This window comes from Panthera pardus, unplaced genomic scaffold (assembly GCF_024362965.1).
Source record: "Panthera pardus isolate Hobbes unplaced genomic scaffold, ASM2436296v1 HiC_scaffold_17, whole genome shotgun sequence".
NCBI classification, from domain to species: Eukaryota; Metazoa; Chordata; class Mammalia; order Carnivora; family Felidae; genus Panthera; species Panthera pardus.
Window position 1 is genome coordinate 4,113,380 of NW_026526732.1, and position 25,195 is coordinate 4,138,574.

The following is a 25,195-nucleotide window of genomic DNA, read 5'->3' on the forward strand; positions in this document are numbered from 1 at the left end:
GGAAGTTCTATAATCCCTTAAGCCTCAATATGCAAATCCTAGGGACAATAACAATATACATGATTTAATATCTGCTATTGTCTAATAATATCTACATGGTAAAATCTTGTATATTAAACACTTAGCATATCTTAGTGGCATATAATGATAACTAACATTAAGAATTTCAGTTAATGTTTATTATCAGTACTTTTATTCTGTGACAACTCAACATTTTTTCTTTTGAAAAATCTCCAAGTGGTTCAATATATAGTCCCTATGAGATATACAGAGAGAGAATATTCAGATACACCTTTTCAGGTGTCCACTGAGCCGTGTTTTTAAAGAATCCTTTATTATGATTTCAGACATACCAAATCTACTTGGTGCTTGTAACATCTGAATTTGTTCGTCATTGAAAATTCAACTTTGGACTTCAAAGTGAGGACATAACACTCCGGAGGTGAAATCAGTACTTACTGAGTCAAGCAAAACCAGCTTTCATACGATGAGGTGAATCAATGTAGTGCTAACATCAGAAGATTTGTGCTCATCGGCCTCGCACTTTTAATTAATAACAGCATCTGAAGGTAATGACTCAGAGCTTTTCAAATAAATGTGCGCCATTTTCTTGAGTAATTTCTCGATACATAGGCCATGGATCGTAGAATGGCATGCGTTTCGTGTGCAAGGCAATAGATTCGTAACTCACGTAAACATAAATTATTAAAAAGAAACCGTTATTGTAAAAATATATTCATGAATCAGACATAGAGATGATTTTTCCATGGTAAAGAATAAACCTCTCTATTGACTACAGCATTTGTTGTGAGTTTACGTCACTATGAACTGATTATTGTTCTTATTTGACGGTCTAGATGCCCATGCATTTTCAACTGGTAGGCTAGGAACTTTATGGCGATTAGTAAACCCTATGCTTCATTAACACTGTCTTTGATCTCGCGAATAATAGCTTCATGTCACAGAAATATGCCGGATAATTTCAGTGCCTTTAATTCCTGGGAAAATCACCTAGGAGCTTATGATAATAGATGAGCTAAGTAAAATAAAGAATGTGCCCTGAAAATAAATTTGTTAAAGAGAACTGACTTCTAGGAAGGGATTCTATTGATGGTACAACAGACACCCCCCACTTCCTCAGCTGTAGCTCATGTTATCAACGGATAATATTGGCGTTCTGGTTCACAAATCAGTCTCTCAGGAGTTTGGTTATAATGAATCATTTTTCCCAAACTTGATCAACAGTGAATAAGCAGATAAAAACCAGAGCCACTGTACTGTGTTACTGCTGGCCACAGGCAAGGGCTCGTAGGCAGTGAAATCTGTACTGAGGTCACAATCGTTCAGTCCCCGGTCAGACTGTTAATGTTGCGGTCACTTTGGCATCAGGCTCTCCATAGACTTGAAAGGTCTTTAGCAGCAGAGGCCCGCGGGAGTTTGTTTTCGTGGAGACGCTTCTGAGCCTGACATAGTTTAGGTTGTCCTTTTCCTTTGTTTAGGTTTATTTGAGAGAGAGAGAGAGAGAGAGAGAGAGAGCATGGAAGGGGACCGAGAGAGAGGGAGAGAGAGAGGATCCCAAACAGGCTCCGTGCTGATGTGGGGCTCATTCCATGAGCCATGAGATCATGACCTGAACCGAGGTCAAGGGTCTGCTGCTTAACCGACTGAGCCACCCAGGCACCCTTATCAAGTTGTCCTTTAAGGGGCTTTACTTATCCTGGGAAGAACTGGATATAAATTTTACCTGCAGGGAGAGATGTGGGTTTGACACAGTCAAATACTCTGGGGGAGAAGACCTATTATTTTGCTTTTCCTTATTTCTCTCGCTAGTGTCTGGGATTTATTTTTCTCCAATTCCCTTTTTTGAAAAAAATTTTTTTTTCTAATGTCTATTTTTGAGAGACAGAGAGATAGAATGTGAGCAGGGGAGGGGCAGAGAGAGAGGGAGACACAGAATCGGAAGCAGGGTCCTGGCTCCGAGCTGTCGGCACAGAGCCCAATGCAGGGCTGGAACCCACGACCTGAGGGAGATCATGACCTGAGCCGAAGTCGGACACTTAACCGATGGAGCCCCCCAAGTGCCTCCTTCTCCAATTCTGTAAGCAATTCGCTGTCTACTAAACACACAGCTTAGCTCAGAAAAGGGATTTGGAGAAGGATAAATGCTTTCTAGGTTCATGCGTTCATAGCATGTCTGAAGGGCATTGTAGAAACAGAAGGACTTTTTCCCATTCCCAAACAGGAATTTTCAAGGCCAGGGTGTGTTGGCAAGGCAGGGCTGCTTCGGAGGTGACGAGAGAACCTAATGAGGGAAGGCATGTAGACTTAAAAGAAAACAGCCCGCCTCATTTATTAGTGGGTTCAATAATGAGCTCTCCAGCTCTGGGATGGATGGCTCGAAAATATGTCCCCATCTGCCTACCACACTCCCCAGGTACAGGGGAAGTCTGGCTCATGTCTGCTTGTTCCAGAAAGACAACCTGGCTCTCGCTGTGCGAATGTTCCTCCTTACAGAGAGGTGCACTGACAAATCTTGAAGATGAACATGGCAATTTTAGGGCCACCCTGCAAAATGCTTGGGTATACATTTCTGGCTCCAAGGTTGAAGGGTTTATTTGCTAATGGAGACAACACGTCCAGACCCACGTGGGTCTAGGCACAGGCACAGAGTGACACAAACCAGTCACGAACACCCCCAATTTTATTCATTCAGCAATTACTTATTGAATGTACACTCCGGGCCAGCCAGTCTGCTAGGTCCAAAGAATAAGCGAATGAGTAAGACAGCATCCCCTGAGTCAGAAAGTTTCTAGTCTAGTGAGGAGGGCAGGCGGGAAAGGGGTCACATGATAAAGAGAGACAACACGCTTCAAGGACAGAGTTTCCAGTCAGGTGGCTGGTCGGGGAAGAATTCTCTGTGCAGGTGAGGTTTAGGTAGAGAGAATCTGAGAGACACCTGAGTGCACATTTACTTAATACAAAATCCAACCCTTTATTCAGGCATGTGGGGACCTTCACCATCTAATTCTTGCTTCCCCTCCGGACTTCTTGTCGATGACTCCCAAGTTTTCAGATTTTCTTTGATCTCCTCACAGAGCACTTTATAGCGACATCTGTTTAGTACTAATCATTTCATATTATGACTTAATGGGGTACCAGGAATGGTCATTTTTTTAAAAAAAAAGTCAGCGTCACCATTCATCATCAAAGATCACTGCACAGTGCACATGTGTGCATGCAGAGAAAATGAACCCAGAGCAGACCTTGTTCGTTTTGTTAACAGTCCCTTGGGAATCCTTTCTAGACCAATGTGCGTGCGTGTGTGTGTGTGTGTGTGTGTGTGTGTGTGTGGTGGTGGTATTTGAGAGACGTTAGTTCATATCGTGAACTTTCTAACTCTGAGAGAGGGTTAGAACGATTTAAACATAATTGGGGGGGGGGTCATCAATAGGAAAGAACCTCTGAGCACTCGTTAGGTAGGGCAAGAGCAGGTTCAACAAACCCGTTGCCTCTCAGGGGCTTAACACGACGGCCGTTTGGTGCTTGCTCATGTGGAAATCCAGGTCCGACCATGATGGCTTCAAGTCCACGGTTCCTCACACCTTGGACGTCCACTCTTCTGTCAACAGGAGGGGAACTACAGCGTGAAGGAACTCATCTCGACTTTTCTCCTGCCGTGACTTGTTAGTGACAAAGGTACTTCTGTTTATGTTCCATTGGCAAGACTACATCCGTGGCCCCTTCTAGAGGCAAAGAGAGGGCCGGGGACTGTCACTCTGGATGCCACCAAGGCTTCCAGTGACAACTCTGTACTATAGGGAGAGGTGTAGGTATTTTCGTGTTAGTTTCGTCATCCAGTAGTAGCACCCGATATCTGTTTGCACTCTTCTTCCCAAGGGGAATTTTTTTCCTTAGAAAGAAAGAGCCTGAGTGGGCGGGGGGGGGGGGGAGAGTGAGAGAGAGAGAGAGAGAGAGAGAGAGAGAGAGAGAGAGAGAATCTTCAGCAGGCTCCACGCCAGCGTGCAGCCTGCCGCCAGCTGGGTCTCACAACCCTGAGATCATGCCCTGGGCTAAAATCAAGAGTCAGATGTCTGACTGATTGAGACACTCAGGCACCTCCCCAAAGGCAATATTCTTGCCTGTTCCCAAGGGAGACGACCCAGGGTCCCACCCAGTCAGTACATGTTGTGCAAAGTCCAGACCTCATTACTATCTGCAGGCTTGAACGTGGCTTCTCAGTGTTTAGAAAGCTATGGCCCAATAGACAAGTCCCTCATTCCGGCCATGGCGTGAAGAACCACATGCCAATAACCGCAACCCAATGTCAAGTGCAGAAAAGCATTAACTAATGGCAGACAGATAATAGCATCCACTGTTCATACCATTCCAGAACAAATGCCAGGGAGGCTCTTTGGAGACTCTGTGGCTAATGGAGCCTCATTTTTGATGAACTCTAATTCTCCTTACTGAGGAGAAACTCTTTTATCCACTTTCCCTGTCTCATGGGCCTTCCCTTCCAGTTGGATAGGACTGAACAGACATTATTTGAAAACCTACAGCATATTATGTACTGAGCAGTGCTAAGAAGAACGCAGTCAATGGGGATGAGGTTTTGTACCTCTAGACAGGATGGCTTTATGGCTTCTGGTAGCATCCGAGTAAAGACCTGGAGGAAATGAGAGAGACGGAACTGGAGCCAAAGTGATGCCAGGGAAGAGCGTTCTCGAAGAGGAGCCAGCTTTTGGCAGTGGAGGTACCGCAATGAGTCCTGTGTCCCTGGATTGGAAGGAATGGGGACAGAGTCGTAAGAAGAGAAGTCACACAAGCAAGAAGGAGGCATATCTACTGTGTGGAATGTTTGATCAGACGTTGATCAGACTTGGAAGTCTCCACTTCAGTGAATAACGACATCTCTGGCTGTAAAGCTATTCATATTACTTTCTTTCCCCCTGTTTGCAGACTGGTTTATGAAGATGGCGAGGAAACAAAACACTAAAAGCATGGCTTCAGCCGACGTGCACCGAATCAGTGAAATGCCATGCGTTCTGAAAGAGGTCTTAAGTATCATCTACTTTGTGTGTTGAACGTGCTCCTTTCCTTTTTCACACGATGGTGTGAGTGCTAGTCTTAGAACTGAGTTTTCCTAACTGGGCCTTGTTTAAAAAAAAAAAAAGTTAATTGAATTGCTGGAAGTAAGAATAGAGATTACAGATAGAGATTGCAATGAATAGTTTCTGCCACTTTTTTATATTTCTTCATTTTTCCCAATTTAAAAATTAAAACATAATTAACTTACATGTAATGAAATTCCCTCTTTTAGTGTAGGGTTCAGTGAGTTTTGCAAACATATACAGGTAGGCAACGACCACCACAATAAAGATTTTGTACACCCTAAAACATTTCCCTCCGCACTCTTGTAGTGGACCTTTCCCCCGCCCGTAGTCCTGGGTGATCGCTGATCTGTTTTCTGTCTCTATAGTTTGCCTTGGCAAGAATGTCACATAAACAGAACAATGCCGTGTGTAACTTGTGGATTTGTCTAGTTTTCTTTCCACTTTTTATGTTTTTGCTTCATTTATTTCAAGCTTCTAAGAGTCACATATATGTTTGGGTTTTTTTTTTTTTTTAAATAAAGACTTTCTATTAGAGCAGATTTCTTTTAATGTTTCACTTTTTTAAAAAAAAATTCTGGTTAGTTACCATAGAGTGTAATATTGGTTTCAGGAGTAGAATTTAGTGATTCATCACTTACATATAACACCCAGTGCTCATCCCAACAGGTGCCCTCCTTAATGTCCATCACCCGTCTAGTCCCTTCCCCACCCACTTCCCTCCATCAGTTTGTTTTCTATCATTAAGTCTTTTACGTTTTGTCTCCCTCTCTCTTTTTCCCCTTGTCTTCCCCTATGTTCATCTGTTTCTTAATTTCCACCTATGAGTGATATCACATGGTATTTGCCTTTCTCTGACTTATTATACTTACTATTATACTCTAGCTCCATCCACATCATCGTCATCACTTTATATTTTTTTACAGTTTATTTAGTTATTTTGTGAGAGAGAGAGAGAGAGAGAGAGAGCAAGAACAGGGGAGGGGCAGACAGAGAGGGAGAGAGAATCCCAAGCAGGCTTCCACTGTCAGCCTCGACACGGGCTCGAAGTCACAAACCACGATACCATGACCCGAGCCGAAGTCGGTTGCTCAACCAACTGAGCCACCCAGGCGTCCCTCTTTCATTTCTGATATTAGTAAAAATATGGGTGTGTATGTTTTCTTAGCTAGCTGGCTTATCAGTTTTACTGATCTTATAAAAAAGGAGTTTTGGGTCTTGTTGATTTTCTCTATTGATTTCCCGTTTCCAATTTCATTGATTTCTGCTCTGATTTTTATTATTTTTATGCTTACAGTGGACTTAATTTGCTATTTTTCTCAAGCTGCTTAAGGTGAAAGCTTAAATATTTGATTATAGATCTTCCTTCTTTTCAAATATATTCATTCAATAGTTCAAGCTTCCCTCTACTGCTTTTGTTGTATTCTACACATTTTGAAAAGTTGTAGTTCTGCTTCCATTTGGGTAAAAAATGCTTGAATTTCACTGTGATTTCTTCTTCAACCCATGTGTTATGTAGAAATGTGTTGGGACTTTCTTTCTCCAATTGATTTCTAGTTTAATTCTAATGTGGTCTGATAGCAGATGTGGCTGTGGCATGATTTTTATTCTTTTTTAAAAAACGTATTTATTTATTTTGAGGGGGGAGGGGACAGAGAGACAGAGGGAGAGAGAGAATCTAAAGCGCTGTGCTCCTGGGGTGCCTAGATGGCTCAGTCGGTTGAGCGTCTGACTTCTGCTAAGGTCATGATCTCGCAGTCCGTGAGTTCAAGCCCCGCATCAGGCTCTGTGCTGACAGCTCGGAACCTGGAGCCTGTTTCAGCTTCTGTTTCTCCCTCTTTTTCTGCCCCTCGCCCACTCATGCTCTGTTTCTCTCTCTCTCTCTGTCAAAAATAAATAAACATTCAAAAAAAATTTAAAGCGCTGTGCTGCCACGCAGAGCCCCGTGTGGGACCCAGTCTCACAAAATGTGAGATCGTGAGCTGAGCTGAAATCAAGAGTTGGACACTGAACCAACTGAGCCACTCAGATGCCCTTAATTTTTATTCTTCACAAAGTTTTAAGGTACATTTTATGACCCGGAATGTGGTCTGTCTTGGCGAATGTCCCAGTGAGGTCAAGTAGAACGTGTATGCTGATGTTGCTGGATGAAGTAGACTTATCGACTTTCCGCTACTGGGTCAGTTCATGTCTGATAGAGCAGAGTTCAAGTCTCTCTTATAATAGTTCAGTCATCTATTTCTTCTTGCAATTCTATTGACTTTTGCCTCATATATTTTTATGTTTTGTTGAGAGGTACACACATGTTAAGGCTTGTTATATATTCCTGGAGAATTGACTCCTTTATCGCTATGTAATGTCCCTCTTTGTCCATGATAACGTTCCACGATCTGAAGTCTGCTCTGTGTGAACTTAATATACCTACTCCTGCTTTCTTTTGATTTGTGTCATCATGGTGTATTTTTCTCCAACTGCTATTTTTAATCTACATGTGTTTATATTTAAAGCGGGTTTCTTGTAGGGGCACCTGGGTGGCTCAGTTGGTTAAGCGTCCGACTTTGGCTCAGGTCATGATCTTGTGGTTCGGGGGTCCGAGCCCTGTGTTGGGCTCTGTGCTGACAGCTCGGAGCTTGGATCCTGCTTCAGATTCTGTGTTTCCCTCTCTCTGCCCTCCCCCACTTGTGCTCTGTCTCTCAAAAATAAACACGAAATTTTTTTTTAAATAAATAAAAATAAACAAACTGGGTTTCTTGTAGACAACATACCGTCTTCTTTTTTGATCCAGTCTGATGACTTCTGTATTTTAGTTGCTATAGTTAGACCATTGACGTTAAAAGTGATTATTGATAGGGGTTGCTGGGTGGCTCTGTCGGTTAAGTGTCTAATTCTTGATTTCAGCTCAGCTCATGATCTCACGGGTTCCTGAGTTGGAGCCCACATTGGGCTCTGCATTGACAGCATGGAGTCTGCATCATATTCTGTCTGTCTCACTCACTCCACCCCCCCCCCCCCCCCGCTGACTCTCTGTCTCTCAAAATAAATAAACATGAAACAAAATATGGTGACTATTGATACGGTTGGAATGATATCTATCACTTTTGTTACTGTTTTCCATTCTTTGCCCTTTTTCCTTTTTTTTTTTAAAGTTTATTTATTTTTGAGAGAGAGAGAGAGTATGGGTCAGGGAGGGGCAGAGAGAGAGGTAGACACAGAAACTGAGCTGTCAGAAGAGCCCGACGTGGAGCTGGAACTCAAGAACCCCAAGAACATGACCTGCGCCCAAGTCCAATGCTAAACTGACTGAGCCCCCCAGGTGCCCCGCCCTTTTTCTTTGTTCCTATATTTGTCTTCCACTGGTTTTGCCTTTTGTGATTTTAATTCAGCCTTTTATAGGATTAGCTTTTTCCCCCCTTCTCAACAAGTTACACTTCTTTTCTTATTGTTAGTGGTTGCTCTAGACTTTGCATATACATTTACAACTAATACAAATCTGCTTTCAAATAACCCTAAACTGCTTCTCAGGCCGTGCAAATACCTTACAACAAAATAATCCTAATCTCTCCTTCTCATTTCTTATTTAATGGCTATCAGTTTTACCTAACTGTTTTAAAGTAATCTGTTTGCAGTTTACTTAAGAAGAAAACAAATAAGAAGGTTATAAAATGTCTATACACCCTTATTTTGTCCCTAAATATTTTTCTCTCAGATTAAAAGAGCTGGACTCTGGACTGTAATTTTTATACCTTTTTTCCCCTTGGCTGAGAGGTATCAGTGGGCAATGATTTTGAAAATTCTTTCCTTACATGTTCTTAACCACAAAGTACTGGTAAATGTGAATAAAGGCCCATTGATGTTTGCTTTTGAATTAATTACAATGTTCATATCTATGACAAATTCCCAGGAGATCCATTGGTTTTCTAAACAAAAAATTCAGGTAATTCAGGCAAATCTTGGAATGCTATTAAGTGAACTAGGCAAAGTTTGATTTTAGGGTGAGTTCCTTCTTTTTGAAGTCCTGTATTAAAACAGTAAGTGGGTGCTATATAACGGCAGGGGGCGCCATTCACTGAACCAAATGAGCCACCCGGTGCCCCCTATGGGGTGCCATTCAAAGAGACCAGGAGGTGCACGGTGCCTCCCAGATTTATGCAATATGGTGGCCTTGCTTGGGAGATAACATGTGTGCACGCACTGAAATGGCATTCCATTAACTGTGTCTTTGCCTTAACCACAGTCGGCATTGTGGGGTCAAAAAGGAAGAGAAAGTATTGGAAAATCATTGTGGATCGTGTTCTATTTGTGGGCCTTGGAATCTTACAAAAAGACAGAATGTTTCACTAAATAAGTTTGGAGTTTGTCCTTCCGTATTTTGTTTATTTCTCTCATCTTTTCCAGACAATCCTCAGGAAGATGAATGGTGTTGATTTAATTATCTTTTAAGCTGCTCCAGACTATAACTGCGTGCATCCTTATTTCCGTGAGTGAATGATTGAACAGTTCTATTACTGAGACTATTAGATTTGGAGAGTTTATTGATTTGGAGTCTTGGAACAAGACTGGTCAATACGCTGGTTTGGTACTTTAAGCTCATTTAGATTCAAAAATTCCTGGAGATAGTGGAGACCGAGGTTCTCCTTTTGAATTAAAGATTACGGTGGCTAAGCAATTTCAAAAACCCTGAGCTTTCCCTTCATGGACTTTAGAAGATAATGTTAGAAGATCAATCTGTGCGTGTGATTACAAACACACACCGGCCTTTGACAGCAACTCTATGAAACAAGCGTGTCTAGTCTGATATAATTTGGGTTTTGAGAAATGGTGCCTTATGGTAATTGATCCCTTTACTTGAATCATCTTGGTAATATTTTACTCAGCCTAATAAAATTGGTGTATTCTCCGGTGAGGTTTAAGATGGATCACCCAACCATCGTTAGTAGAAAGAATTGATGAATTTTTAAGAAATCAATCGACACTTATTGAATTTCTCCAAAAAGCAGGGATCTATTGCCAGAATCATCCGGCTTCGCTGAAAATCGGGTTATATTTACAAATTATTTTGAAAGATTTAAAGTGGAGCTAAATTGGAATTGCTTATTTCCATCCAAAATGGAAATGACTTTCAGCTTGGCAGTGCTGCACTCCTGGCCCTCATTTTGAGGAAATGTACCAAGTCAAACCGACTAGAGATGGGGCCGAACAGGATGCAGTGTTGGAGAAGGCCCAAGGAGAATGAGTGTTATCAGTCTTTAATTTATGGAGCTCTGGAGGTCTGAATTCCTCTAAGCCCTGGAAGAAATTTTAGCCATTTTAACCCTGCCTGCATGCCAGCAGGCTGCGGTGGTCCAGCTGGCAGATTCGAACATTTCGGTTGGTGAGTGTATCAGCCTACAGGCCCGTGATGACCTCAGGGACCTCCCCAGGAGCTGGTTAAGAAAAAACGTGTAATCGGCAGACCTGTTTTGGTGTAGACCTATCCGAACAGAGACTCAAGTAGGGGCTGTGTGTTGGTGTTGGTCGTTTTCGATAACCTGGAAAACTTTTAATTACATAGGGAGAGATTTGGGCTTTTGATCAGAAATGTAAACCTCTCCGGGGACAACAGGATTATTTCATTCATAGTAAGTATCCTTGAGAAGAGGTTGCAAATAGGGATTTGCCTCACAAAACTGTGATTTTTGTGTAGGAAAATAATAGTCTCCTGAAGATGGAAGCATGGTTTCTGCACCTGCTATTGACTCAGGCTTTCTGGTTGATAACATTAGTCGTTTCTGACACCAACTGTCGCCTTTGGGTGCCTCTTGAGTAGGGCTCACATTAGGAGACCATGTATTGTGAGAGCACATGTTATTTCTTTGATGTCTATACAAGGAAGTCCAATAGAAGATGTGAATGGGATTTAATTTTAATTTAATTTTATTATTTTTTTGAGAGAGAAGAAGAAGTGGGGCTCATCCGGGGCTCGTGTTTTACGCAAAGCAGGGCTCACGTTCACCCGAAGTGGGGCTCAAGCTCACGGGATGTGGGATCGAACTCGCGAACTGTGAGGTCAGGACCTGAGCCGAAGTCAGACGCTTAACAAGTGAGCCACCCAGGTGCCGAGAGTGGGATTTTTTTAAGGCCGAGGAAAAAATGACCCAAACGGAGGCTTGGCAGGTCCTGCCTCTCATATCAATAATCTCCTATTTCCTTATTTCTTGAGCTGATTTGCCCAGACCTACATCGCTTCATTCTCCTAGTTTTTGTCCCCCAACATACTTTTCAAAGCTGAGTTCACTGTTTTTGAGATGACCTTAAACTGTGTTGTCCTTTTTTTTTTTAATTTTTTTTAACGTTTATTTATTTTTGAGACAGAGACAGAGCATGAACAGGGGAGGAGCAGAGAGAGAGGGAGACACAGAATCCGAAACAGGCTCCAGGCTCTGAGCTGTCAGCACAGAGCCTGACGAGGGGCTCGAACTCACGGACCGTGAGATCACGACCTGAGCCGAAGTCGGACGCTTAACCGACCAAGCCACCCAGGCGCCCCGAAAATGTGTTGTCCTCTTAACTGACCTGAAATTCTTAACAGAGAAGAACTAAAAAAAGAGAAATCCTTTGTTGACCTTGGGGTATTTGGTTTATTGTGAGAAAACTAGAGAAGTAGATGGCTAGTAATGGGCTGGGGCAGCAGTGAGCTCACCCGAAGGGACGCTGTCATATGGGATGCAGGACACTCACAGCCACCCACAACAGGTGTGTGTTGATTTAAGTCTGTGACCAGGTTCCAGTTCTTCCTTAGTTTATGCCCAGAGTGATATATCAATTTGTAAGCCAATGCTTCCTTAAGAAAAATGTCTTTTGCTTAAACGAACACCATTATATTTGAGGCTTCATTAACAGAGGCGTGAAACCCACTAACTCTGGCTTTCTGAACAATTGTTTTCAGACTGAGCAGAAGGTCGTCTGTCAAGATCTCCCTTCATAGTAGAAATAAATGCTCCTGGTAGGATGCATGAACTATGATAATGACAGCTTCCCAAAGCTAGTCCTGCCACAGAGGCCCGCCCAAGCTGCTTGTAGGGATGCTGCTGGGGTAGGCATGTTGTACCAACACAGTTCAGAATACATGCTATGCGGGAAGAAATTGTCCTGTGTACAATTTGTGCAAGGATACCTCAAATCATTTCATTAACAGGAATACAGATATATAAAGGGATGCATGTAGACATATATCTAACAAATATCTAGCACCAATTCTATCTTGGGACTGTTGCTTATGTAAATAAAGTCCCTAATCCACAGACTTTGAGGTCATCAAAAAGCCTATGGTGGGCCTGGCCTTATCAGTCGAGTCCTATAAAAAGCATTTGGGAGGCAGAGCTGCTTTCTCTTGTTGGCCTTGAAAAAGCTAGTCCCCATGAGTCTCACAGAGGCAAGGAAATAAATGCCTCCGATGCATGTCATGAGCTTGAAGAGCAGGGACCCTGAGCTTCAGAAGAGAACACAGCCCCAGCCCACACTTGGATTGCAGCCCTGTGAGACTCTGAGCAGAGGATCCAGCTGAGCTGTACCCAGAACTCTGACCCAGAGAAATTGTGATACAACAGAGGACTGTCTTTTAAAGCTGCCAAGTTGGTAGCGATCTCTTGTGCGGCAGTAGAAAACCAACATGGCACCTTACGTGGGTTGGTTGCTGGTTCAAAGAATTTATCCCGTCTTGGAGTGTAACTTTCTAAACTTGCACGGCGTGCTTCCCAGGTGGTGCTGGGAGTCTTCAATAGGCCATCCCAAATCTGGATGTGGCAAAGACAGTGCATTCGGCGGGTGGGAGCCCCCAGCAACACTTCTGAGAAAACGAGGGGTTCTTGGTAGATGCAGAGCATCCCGGAATACCACGGCAGTGAAGAGGGCATCCAGCAAGCCCGGGACGACGGCTCTGGGAGAAGCACTGTGGGCAGGGAAGGCACCTCCATATCCATGCAGAGTGTGTACTCTGATGAGGACAAGACCTGAAGGGGGTTTCCATATGACCAAGGTGGGCGAGGTGGCTCTCTGCTCCACCCGGGGATGACGCCACACGGGGGGCTCAGGTGGCCCCCACTTTGGGCAGGTTGGGCAATCGGTTGAGTCTTTAGCCAGACAAGCTTCGGGGAAGGGAAGTCCAGGGTGTCCATTCCTGCCACCCTGGCCGTTTTCCCCGTGAACTTCAGCAAGCACCAGGGTGGATGAGGAAATGAGTGACACGCGCAGAACGTCCCCCGGTCCACCTGATGCCCGAGGGCCTCCTCTTGGGCGCACGTGGGTGAGTGTCCACACAAAGCCTTCACACATCACGCCTGTCCTGAGGGTCCACCTACAGGTTTCTGCCCCGGAAGTTCTGGTCATCTATCTCTCCATCTTTTATTCCAAGCTCCTGCCCGTTGGCCAGAATGCTGGTTGTTCGCTATGACTCAGCATCGATCTAACACATCCGGCCATTTTCCTGGCCAGGCAAATAGGAAGCCCGATGTCCTCTCGATGTCCTCTCTGAAGCTCTTCCCACCTGGTGGTGGTGGGGGTGGTTCTTTAACTGCCATCTCTAAGTACAGAACTACAGCAGTGTAACCGAAGAACCATCAGCAAACCAGGCTCAGGACTCTACTTCCCGCTTTCGCTGGCCCTCGGGAAGCTCTGTGAGTCCCTGAGTGGAGGTGAGGTGCAAGCTGGCAACGAGCCGGAAAAGTGCCACCAAAGGGTGAGCTACTGGCTCATGCCATGTCTTCGCGTCTTCGGGAGCCACCGCCCTGTGCTCTTGGGCACACGTTTGCCTCACTGATGCGTCCAGCCATCAGTCTGTGGGTCAGCGCATTGTTAACGCAGACCATGCTCCCCCATGAGCTGTCTGAGCCCTGAGCGGTCGTGGTGAAGGCACCAAAACCAAGATCTTCTCCCCCCCCCCCACCGCCCCGCAACGTGGAGGGAGGGAGCTGGAACCCAACATTCTCGCCTTGTGGGGGTTCGTCTAATATTAAGGGTTGCTCTGGGCTCCCCTGCTGTGGAATCAGGAATTCCCCATTTCGGGCTTTTCTTACCCAGGCCTTCCCTCCTCTTTCTGGAATACATCCTGATCTGAAGGCCGGCCACCTGTTTGGCTCCCTCCCTTCTGCCCACCCACAGGCTTTCCCCGGTGAACCTCCCCACCCCGCCCCGACCCCTGCCCTCTCTGCATTTCTGCTTCTTATGCAGCCTGGTGCCAGTGACTAACTGTGATCCTCTCTTTCCGAAGGAATGAAGAAAGGCATTCAGTGGTGCTCAAAACATTCCATTTATCGTGTTTCCCCTTTGCTTTGGGTATAGGGCTTCCTCTGCTTGGGTTTCAGAGTAATCCCTAAAAAGGAGATTTAAAGCCCCTGGGCACAGGTCAGGGTTGCCGAGGAGCTGGTTTGTGTCTGGAAGGGCCGGCCAACGTCCTCCCTCTGGAGGACAGCGGGGTGCAGCCGGTGGCTCTGTCCAGAGAGCAATCCTACACCGGCCCCGTCTGTGGCGGATAGAAAACCAGGGCTAGCACTCGGGGAGCTGATCCGGGAAAGGTTTTGGAGTCTCCAGAGTTCAATTATAGAATCAATCTCCCTATTTTCAACCTCTTTCCTCACCCCAGGCCTCTGCTGGATCTCCTTTCTCAAACCCTTATCCCCCCCGTGTTGAGGCTTTCCAGAAAATAAGCCTCCAGTTCTGTGGATTGGAGTCCGTCGGTGGTGGTTTGTGCGGGAGGGGGGGCCAGAAATCCAGCCTCTCCGTGTGGGGACCCTGGTTCTCCTCTGACGTGCAGCCTACCCACCCCCCAGCCCCAGCCCCCTCATGCCCTTTTCAGATGTTCCTGGGACCCTCAACCCCTTTGCAGCCCTTCACCTCCCGAGCACCTCTTACAATCCGGTAAGTCACCCCAGCGTGTTGTTCCCGGTCTGGTTTGCTCTGCTGGCTGGGCTCGTGCCTCTTGCATTTTGTTGCGGTGATACTTGGAAAGTTTTGCAAGGAGAGGGGGCACGCAGGTGCCTTCGACCTGCTATCTTAAACCGGAAGCTTCATGTTGACTTGCCGCCAGCGATTCTTGGTGGTTTTTTTTTTTCCCCTCCTTCCCATCAAGGTCGTTAATGAAGCTACTTTTGTGCCCTTCTGTCATACCCTGGACTGGCCCTTGGAGACCTGGTCTTCAACGCCCCACCAACCCGTTCCCCGAACAATCAGGGGCCAGACTTTGTAGTTTTAAGTCTGCATAAAGCCTGCGCGTAGTAGAGGAACAGTAAAAACTTGTAAAGAAAGCAAGATAGTACCAAGGTTGGGTAAATCTGGGTTTATGTTGCAATTCTCTTGAGAAAGTTTATCAGTCGAATCAAGTGCTTAAGTCGGTATATGTTAATCGTTCTACTTACGTGATATATTTGAGCACAACATGTGGGTGACAGACAGCGATAGGGAAGAAAGTGCAGGTAACATTCCAGTGATGTTCTGATTTATTCTGACTCACTAAAATTGACTTTGATTTTAAAGCTATGTAGCTCCTTGTATAGATCATATGCATGCATAATCTTCTACTTGAATATTTGAATATGACTTCATCACAAGTTCATAAAGTTTAAAGTTTAATTTAAGAGCACTGGGAATGACAGACTTTCTTATGAATAAAATTTCCTGTTTTTAAATCTTAAACAGGCAGTGGGAACCTTCTTTCATTGAGCAGAGATCATAATTTTCAATCTACTTGTAGTGAAAGGTTTTCTCCTCTCTCTTCTGTCCAGAACAATGCCTCTATAATTCTACAAATAGAAATCTCTTATAAAATGACTCTTACTGGAGGTAATTTTAAATTCCCCATTTTATTTTTTAATTTTTTAAAATGTTTATTTATTTTTGAGAGAGAGAGAGAGAGAGAGAGAGAGAGAGGGAATGAACAGGGGAGGAGCAGAGAGGGAGATAGGAAATCTGAAGCAGGCTCCAGGCTCTGAGCTGTCAGCACAGAGCCTGACTCGGGGCTCGAACTCACGAACGCGCGAGTCGGTGCTTAACCAACTGAGCCACCCAGGCACCCCTAGATTCCCCATTTTAATTAAGCACAGGGTATTTGGGCAGTATTTTTATCTGACTTGACTTTTCAAACTTCTTACAGTAGACATTGATAATCTTGTCATCCATAGTACATATTCCTTAATTTGGACTCTACCCTAAATATTACACGGAACTTAATATTTTTTGCAAGACTCAAATTCTCAGCTCCGTATATATTAACCTATTTGAGAGTGTTCGGAATACGGGAGCTCTCAACCTCGCTCTTTTGCTTCTGCCGTGGGACACATTTCCATAATCTCAAAACCGGAGGCACAATTTAAACTTGCACAGAGGTTAATATCATAGAGCTCTTGGGCCGCGGAGCTGACGGCTTCTCCCACACTTGAATTCTGATTTTTCTTCCGGAGGACCCTACGTTTTCATTCACGGCTGATGCAGATGTTACAGATGTAAGTGAGCAGCCTCAAGCGGTTGCAGAGAAAAAACCGGTTCTTTTCTGGTTTCATCTTGTCTCCCGGTTCATTTGGACGAAGCTTCCCATTGAGCCTAGACATCGTTCTAACACCCCGCGATGCCGAGTGTAAACTCAAGCCACGTTCTTTCTGTAAGATGATGGAGAAACTCGTCAGATCGGTGGGGAGGGGAACCATGGAAATAGCACAGGAGGGAATCTTGCATAGACACACCATATTTACATTTCCATACTTGGATCCCCCTCCTTCGTAACAAAAGTTTTGAGCGCAGTTGACACACAATGTTATGTTAGTCCCCAGGGGGTCAACCTCTCTGTGCAATGATTCGCTGCACTCACAAGTGTACCTTCCACGGTCACCGCACAAACAGGTTACAACATAATTGACTATCTTCCCTACGCTGTGCCTTTCCCCCCCCCACCCCATGACTTACTCACTCCATAACCGGAAGCCTGTACCTCCCCTCTCCCCTTCTGCCATTTTACCCAGCCCTCCCCTCCCCTTCCCTCCTGCTGCCACCACTTTGTTCTCTGTATTTACAGGTCTGCTTCTGCTTTCCATTCATTTGTTCACTTGTCGTTTGAGATTCCACCTTGGAGGAAAATCATATAACACTTGTCTTTCTCAGCATGACTTATTTCACTTAGCATAATATATACCCTCCAGGCCCATCCAGGTTGTGATAAATGGCAAGATCTCACTTTTTTTTTTTTACGGGTGCGTAATATATAATATACACCCACGTCTCCGTATCCATTTATCTGTCGGCAAACACTTAGGTTGCTTCTGTATCTTGGCTGTTGGAAATGCTGTGGCAATAAACAGAGAGGTGCCTGTATCTTTTCAAATGAGGGTTTCTCTTTTCTTCACATAAATACCCAGTAGTGGAATTATTGGATCATATGGTATTTGTATTTTTAATTTCTATGAGGATCTTCCGGGCTGCTTTCCATAGTGGCTGTACCAATTTGCGTTCCCACCAATAGTGTGCAAAGGTGTCTTTTTCTCTACGTCCTCACGGACACTTGTTATTTCTTTCATTTCTGATTTTAGCCATTCTGACAGGTGTCAGATGATATATCATTGTGGTTTTGATTTGCATTTCCCTCATGATAAGTGACGTTAAGTATATTTTCATGTGTCTGTGGGCCATCTGGATGTCTTGGGGAAAACGTCTCTTCGGGTCCTCTGCCCATTTAAAAAATTTTGTTTTAATGTCTATTTTTTTTTTGAGAGAGAGAGAGAGACAAAGGGTGAGTGTGGGAAGGGCAGAGAGAGAGGGAGACACAGAATCTGAAGCAGCTCCAGGCTCTGAGTTGTCAGCACAGAGCCCGATGCGGGGCTCGAACCCACGAACCGTGAAATCATGACCTGAGCCGACGTCGGATGCTAAACCCACTGAGCCACCCAGGCGACCCTGTCTGCTCATTTTTTAATTGGATTATTTGTGAGTTTTTGTTTTGTTTTGTTTTTGGTGTTGTGTTGTATACGTTCTTTATATATTTTGGGCATTAATTCCGTTTCGGATATATCATTTACAAATATCTTCTCCCATTCAGTAGGTTGCCTTTTTGTTTTCTTGATGGCGTCCTTCACTGTGCAATAGCTCTTTGTTTTGATGTATTCCCAATAGTTTATTTTGCTTTTGTTTCTCTTGTCTTAGGAGACATATCTAGAAAAACATTGCTGCCGTCAATGTCAGAGAAGTGACCGATTGAGGTCTCTTCTAGAGTTTTCATGATTTCAGGTCTCACATTTAGGTCTTGAATCCATTCTGAGTTTATGTTGGTGGCCCAGTGTCATTTTTCTTTTTTTTTTGCATGCAGCTGTTTAGTTTTCCCAATGCCATTTATTGAAGAGACTGTCTTTTCCCCATTGTATATTTTTGCCTATTTTGTTATGGGTTAATTGATCATACAAGCGTGAGTTTATTTCAGAGCTCTCTGTTCGGTTCCATTGATCTGTGTGTCTATTTCTGTTTCAGGAACATACTTTTTTGATGACCACAGCTTTGTAGTATGTCTTGAAATCTGCGATTTCCACTCCCCTGTGACTTATCCTCACAATGTTTACAACTTACTCTTGATATACAGGTAAAAACACACATAACAAAAGGTCACAGTGTCTCTTAAAAGGTTTACTAGGAGTTTCACAGAAAACTGTTCCTCAGACCACAGAATGACATGATTGACACATGTGGCTGGGAAATGATATTGGCAGTTTTCTTTCTGCCGCAGTGAGCGTGCCTGGCGAGCATCAGGTGTTCATCTGGACGTCCGATGTTTGGGAATATCTTACTGTTTCGAAATCTGCGATCTCCTTCATTATCAGCGTCTTCCTTAAGTTTTCTTTATGGTTGATTTATTTATATGAATTGTTTCATATTCTCTTTATTCTGTACTCTTCCTCGTACCTTTTAAAGGATTAGTTGTATTATTTTTTGCTTTCTTTGCCAGAAAGCAGAGTTTAATGGGAGTTTTGGGATAAAATTTGCTAGCTACTTATGATGGAGAAAGTCATGATGGTTTCTATTTTCTCCCCCCTGACATCCATCTTTAGTTTTTTAAAATATTTTTTTAGGTTTTAATTTAAATTCCTGGTAGTTAACATGCAGCTAGTTAACCGTTAGTTAACCTACAACAGACAGTTGTTCAAGTGTGCAACATAGCGATTCAACCCTTCCATTCAGCATCTTTATTTTAAACATCCCTTCCCCACCCCTGCAACACGTTGTTGCTGTATTTGGCATTAAAGGTGAGAAATATCTGGTAGTTAATCATCTGAGAACACTAAGCTGATCAAAAAGGCATAGTTAATATGTGATGGGGTATGGAGTTCTGTACAAATCAGGGAGATAGCGGAGTCTAGATTACAGAGACTTGTTGCATGGTATTGTTACCAAGGTTGCCATATGCAACAAGTCAAAATACAGGGCACCTGGATAAACTTGAATTTCAGACAAACAGCAAATGGTTGTATAGTGCGAGTATATCCCAATGCAGTATTGGAATAAACTTACGTGAAAAATAATAGTGCTGAACATATACTTACCCAATAGAATTATTCATTATTTATCTGAAGATGGAATTGAACTGGAGGTCCTGTGTTTTGTCTTACAGCCCCAGCCATTATCTATAATGACTTTACAAAAGGTAAAAAATATTAAATTGTGACGAGGTCTACTTGCTGTTATCTTCACTACTCTTCAAATGTCAGATTTCAGCCAAATGGCATATTAAGGTAGTTGTCTTGGTAATAATCTCTTGAAATTTTCATTATGTATTTCTTTTGGTAACAGTGAATTGTCATCTTTCTCAAATTTCTCACCATAAATTTTGATGGGAAATATGAAAAATATATTTTCATGAACATCTAACTATCCAGCTGTATTTACATGGATACTTGAAAAAACTGCCTTGTTTGAACTGAAAGTTTAGTCAAAACTTTAGTCAATTGTTTTTTTCTGGTAGTTTTTTTGCAGGATCAATAAACATCCAATCAAAGTATTACACGGTTATTTACTCTAATAATTAATGAGAATCGACCTAATTGAAAACAAAATTGAGAAAAATGATGTTGAGGGTCTGGAGGTTATAAATAATCTCAAATGAAATACTTCTAAGTTTATTGTTAATTTTTTATTTATTTATTTATTTTTTTTTAACATTTATTTGTTTTTGAGACAGAGAGACAGAGCATGAACGGGAGAGGGGCAGAGAGAGAGGGAGACACAGAATCAGAAGCAGGCTCCAGGCTCCAGGCTCTGAGCCATCAGCCCAGAGCCCAACGCGGGGCTCGAACTCACGGACCGCAAGATCGGGACCTGAGTTGGAGTCCGACGCTTAACCAACTGAGCCACCCAGGCGCCCCAATTGTTTATTTATTTAGAGAGAGATTAGGGAGGGGCAGAGAGGGAGAGAGAAAGAATCTCAAGCAGGCTCCACTCTGTCAGTCCGACACAGGGCTTAAACCCACAAACCATGAGATCATATCCTGAGCTGAAACCAAGAGTCGAGCTCTTAATTGACTCACCCTCCCAGGTACCCCTCTAATGAAATAATTCTTATAAAACATAAAACAAACTAAAACAAAAAAAAATGCTTCTTTTTTAAAATGTTTTATTTATTTTTGAGAAAGACAGACAGACTGTGAGTGGGGGAGGGGCAGAGAGATTGGAAGGCACAGAATCTGAAGCAGGCTTCAGGCTCTGAGCCATCAGCAGCACAAAGCCCGATGCGGGGCTTGAATTCATGGACCACGAGATCACGACCTGAGCCAAAGTTGGACGCTTGACCAACGGAGCCACTCAGGCATCCCTGAAATACTTGTAATGTAAGAAGACATAAAAGCTGAACTGTTGTAGTTGATGCATACAGGAGCTCATATCTTTATCCCCGTTCAAATTTCAGATGTCTTTGAAGATACTAACTTGGAAATATTTGTTGCTTTATTTGTGGTGCACAAATAATCAAACTACAATGAAAAACAATTCCCAAATATAGGAATTCTAGGGTTTTGTTGTGTGTGTGTGTGTGTGTGTGTGTGTGTGTGTGTGTGTGTTTAGAGAGAGAGTGTGAGCTGCAGAGAGAGAGAGAGAGAGAGAGAGAGAGAGAGAGACTCCCAAGCAGGCTCTGCACTCTGAGCTAAACCTTACATGGGGCTTGATCCCACGACCATGAGATCATGATCTGAGCCAAAACAAGAGTTGAAAGATTAACTAACTGAACTATTCAGGCAGCCCACAATTGTAGTTTTTGATAACTTCATGTCCCATCTGAAATGGGCTAGAGCACAATTAGTTTCCAAATATTAGATTTTTCTCTTAAGAACAGTAATTAATTCCTACCAAAAAATAAGGAGATGCTGATGGGGAGAGAATGGAAGGGCAAAGGAACAGGAGAAAGAACAGGAAGAGAAGGATCAGAAGAAGGAAAGGAAGATGTTGAGTTAGAGTTTAGGGATTGGATTCACAGAGTTTTTTTTTAACAATGTGAGTATGATATGACATGCCAATGTGTGTTTGTAATGCTTAATTTTATGTCTCAACTTAATTTTATGTCTCAGAGAGGGAGGCAAACCATAAGAGACTCTTTTTAAAAAAAATTATTGTCAAATCGGCTTCCATGCAACACCCAGTGCTCATCCCAACAGGTGCCCTCCTCAATGACCATCAACCACTTTCCTCTCTCCCACACCACCCCCCCCCCCCAGTCCTCACTTTGTTCTCTGTATTTAAGAGTCTCTTATGGTTTGCCTCCATCCCTCTCTGTAACTTTTTTCCCCCTTCCCCTCCCCCACGGTCTGCTGTTAAGTTTCTCAAGATCCACATGAGTGAAAACATATGATATTTGTCTTTCTCTAACTGACTTATTTCACTTAGCGTAACACTCTCCAGTTCCATCCACGTAACTACAAAAGGCCGTATTTCATTCTTTCTCATTGCCACGTAGTATTCCATTGTGTATATAAACTACATCTTCTTTATCCATTCGTCCGTTGATGGACATTTAGGCTCTTTCCATAATTTGGCTATTATTGAAAAGAGACTCTTAAATGCAGAGAACAAACTGAGGGTTGATGGGGGGCAGAGGAGAGGGGGAAATGGGTGATGGGCATTGAGGAGGGCACTTGTTGGAATGAGCACTGGGTGTTGTATGGAAGCGATGAACCATGGGAATCTATCCCCGAAACAAAGAGCACCCTTTACACACTGTTTGTTAGCTAACTTGACAACAGAAGACCTGGCTTTGATCCCGATTAATCCTGAAAGTGATTATAAAATTAAATGACACAAATTTTTTTGAGTTGCAGAAACTGAGCGTTGAAAGAGTATTTATTTATCATGTATGCATGCATTCGTTCTCCCATCCATCCAAAGATGGTGAGTGTGTATGTAAGATGTGCTTAATTGCTGGGACTGAGAGCCATGAGGAACTCACCACAAATGTCCCTACATCTTGAGGACTGTCCCCTCCGATGATATTCCTAATTTCAGCATCTACCCATGTGCAGATAGCCTATCCTCATGAAGAATAGCACCATCAAAATACTCTTTCTTTATTGATCCCAAGTCAAACATTTCTGAAATGAATTTTCTCTATCCTGGTCAACCTCATTTGGGCTGAGCCATGTTCCTTTTAGCATCAAATTGAGTACTCCAGGTGAGTGCTGAACTGTGCTAAGGACAGAGAGTGCAGCAGGGTCTGTCATCAGCACCATATTTTGCACAATCTAAAGTCCATGATGATTTGAAAAATAGCTTTTGATAGTTGTCCAATGAAGAAAATGTATGTTTATTTGTAGTTTTACCATAATACAGTAAGCTAACTACTTTTTGGAAATTTAGATTTTATTCAAGTTTAAAATATTATAAAACTCTGTGGTAAATGTATATATTAAAATTCTGTTGGAGTTGCATGAAAGTATTATTATATCTTGGTTACAGTTAATGCATTTCCAATGTAAAAAAAAAAATCATCTGATCAGTAACATGGATACACTTCACCTCATTAAGTTTTCTTTGATTTCTCAGTAACGTTTTATAGCCATATTCATATAATTCTCACAAAAGTCTTCTTAAGTTTATTCCACCTTATTTTGTGATGCCAAGTTTGAATTCTACTATTTCCAGTCATTTTTCTAAATAATTATTCTGGTGGAAAGGGATACAACTGACTAAGTGAAAGAATGAAGAACGACTTAAAAATCACATGTACTAGAGAGAGGATATTCTATTTATTAGTTGAGAAATTGAGATATATTTTTCATACAGTAAATGTGGAAATCTTAATTGTAAATCTCAAAGGATATTTACTCATGTATATACTGCACAGACTGATACAGAATATATCCAACACCCATAATGCTCCTTAACGCAGCATCTCAGTCAAAGTCCCTGCCAAAGGTAACCACTATTCTGACTCTAACATCAAAGGTAAGTTTTTCCTGCTTTTAAATTACATACAAATAAAAAGACTCTTAACTATAGAGGACAAACTGAGGGTCGATGGAGGGAGGAGGGGATTGGTTAAATGAGTGATGGGTATTAAGGCGGGCACTTGTGATGAGCACTGGGTGTTGTATGTAAGTGATGAATCACTAAATTCTACACCTGAAACCAGTTTTACCATTAATGGGAATTATGGTATTATGGAAAATATAATAAAGGGACATCTGGGTGGCTCAGGCGGTTAAGCATCCAACTCTTGATTTTGGCTCACGTCAAGATCTTAACGTCATGGGGATTGAGCCCCATGTGGGGCTCTGCACTGAGTGTTGAGCCTGCTTGGGATTCTCTCTATCCCTCTCTCCCTCTGCCCCCCACTCGTGCTTGTGTGCCCTCTCTCACAAAGAAAGAAAAAGAAATTACATATAAATGGGACCATAAAGAATGTAGCCTATCCTCTCTAACTTCTTTCACCCGGCATTTTGATTGTGAGATCCATCCATGTTGTTGTGTGAATTAGTACTGCCTTGTTTTTCATTGCTGGAATTGTATCCCTGGAATAAGTCCCAGGAGGTTATGATATTATCTTTTTTATATATTGCTGGATTTGAGTTGCTAATATATTGTTTAAGATATCTCTGTTTGTGTTAGTGAGATAAACTGTCCTGTAATTTTCTTCTCCTGTAAATCCTCACAACATTTTGGTATCAAGGTTATGCTGGCTTCATAGAATGAGTGGGAAAATATTTCCTGATTTTTGTATTCTTTGGAAGAGGTTGTGTAAGAAGTGATGTTATTTCTTCCTTGAATATTTGGAAAAAATTCACCAATGAAGTTATGTAGACCTAGAGCATGCTTTCTTCAATAGATATTGGAAAAATTATGTTTTATTTTACTATTATGAATGTTTTACCAAATTGTGATTTTTTAAAGAATGACTATGTTTCATCTCTAAAAATTTATTGGCATAAAGTTCAAAATAACCTCTTGTTAATCTTTTACTATCTCTAGTATCTGTAGTGATGTCTCCTTATTTTCCTGATATTAGTAATGTTTTCTGATTTGGAATCAGTCTTGTAAGGTGTATATAAATTTTATCAGTGCTTGCAAAGAAATAACTTTTCAAACATGTTGATTTCCTCTATTGTACATTTTTTTCTTTCATTAATATTTGGTCTTTAAATTTTTTTTTCCTTACCTCTGTTTAGCTTGGTTTTATTTGTTGTTCCCTTATCCAGTTTCTTAAGTTGAAAATTTATGCCATAGGTTTTTGACTTTTGTTTTTTCTCTCAAATATATTAATCTAACACCATGAATTTCCCTTGAAATACTAATTTAGATTTATCCCACCTATTTTTATATATTTGCATTATTATTCACCTTAAACTCTTTCTAACTACCACTATAACTTCTTCAATGACATGTGGACCATTGAGAAATGTGTTACTTACTTCCCAATCATTTTTGGATTTTTTGGTTTTCTTTATGTTATTGTGTTCTGATTTGATTCAAAGTAGTCAGAGAATCTTTTTATTTAAATTTTTTAATGTATTTTTTTTTAATTTGAGGATAGTTGATACACAATGTTTCATTGGCTTCACGTGTACAACATAGTGGCTGGACAGTTTTAAACATTATGCTAT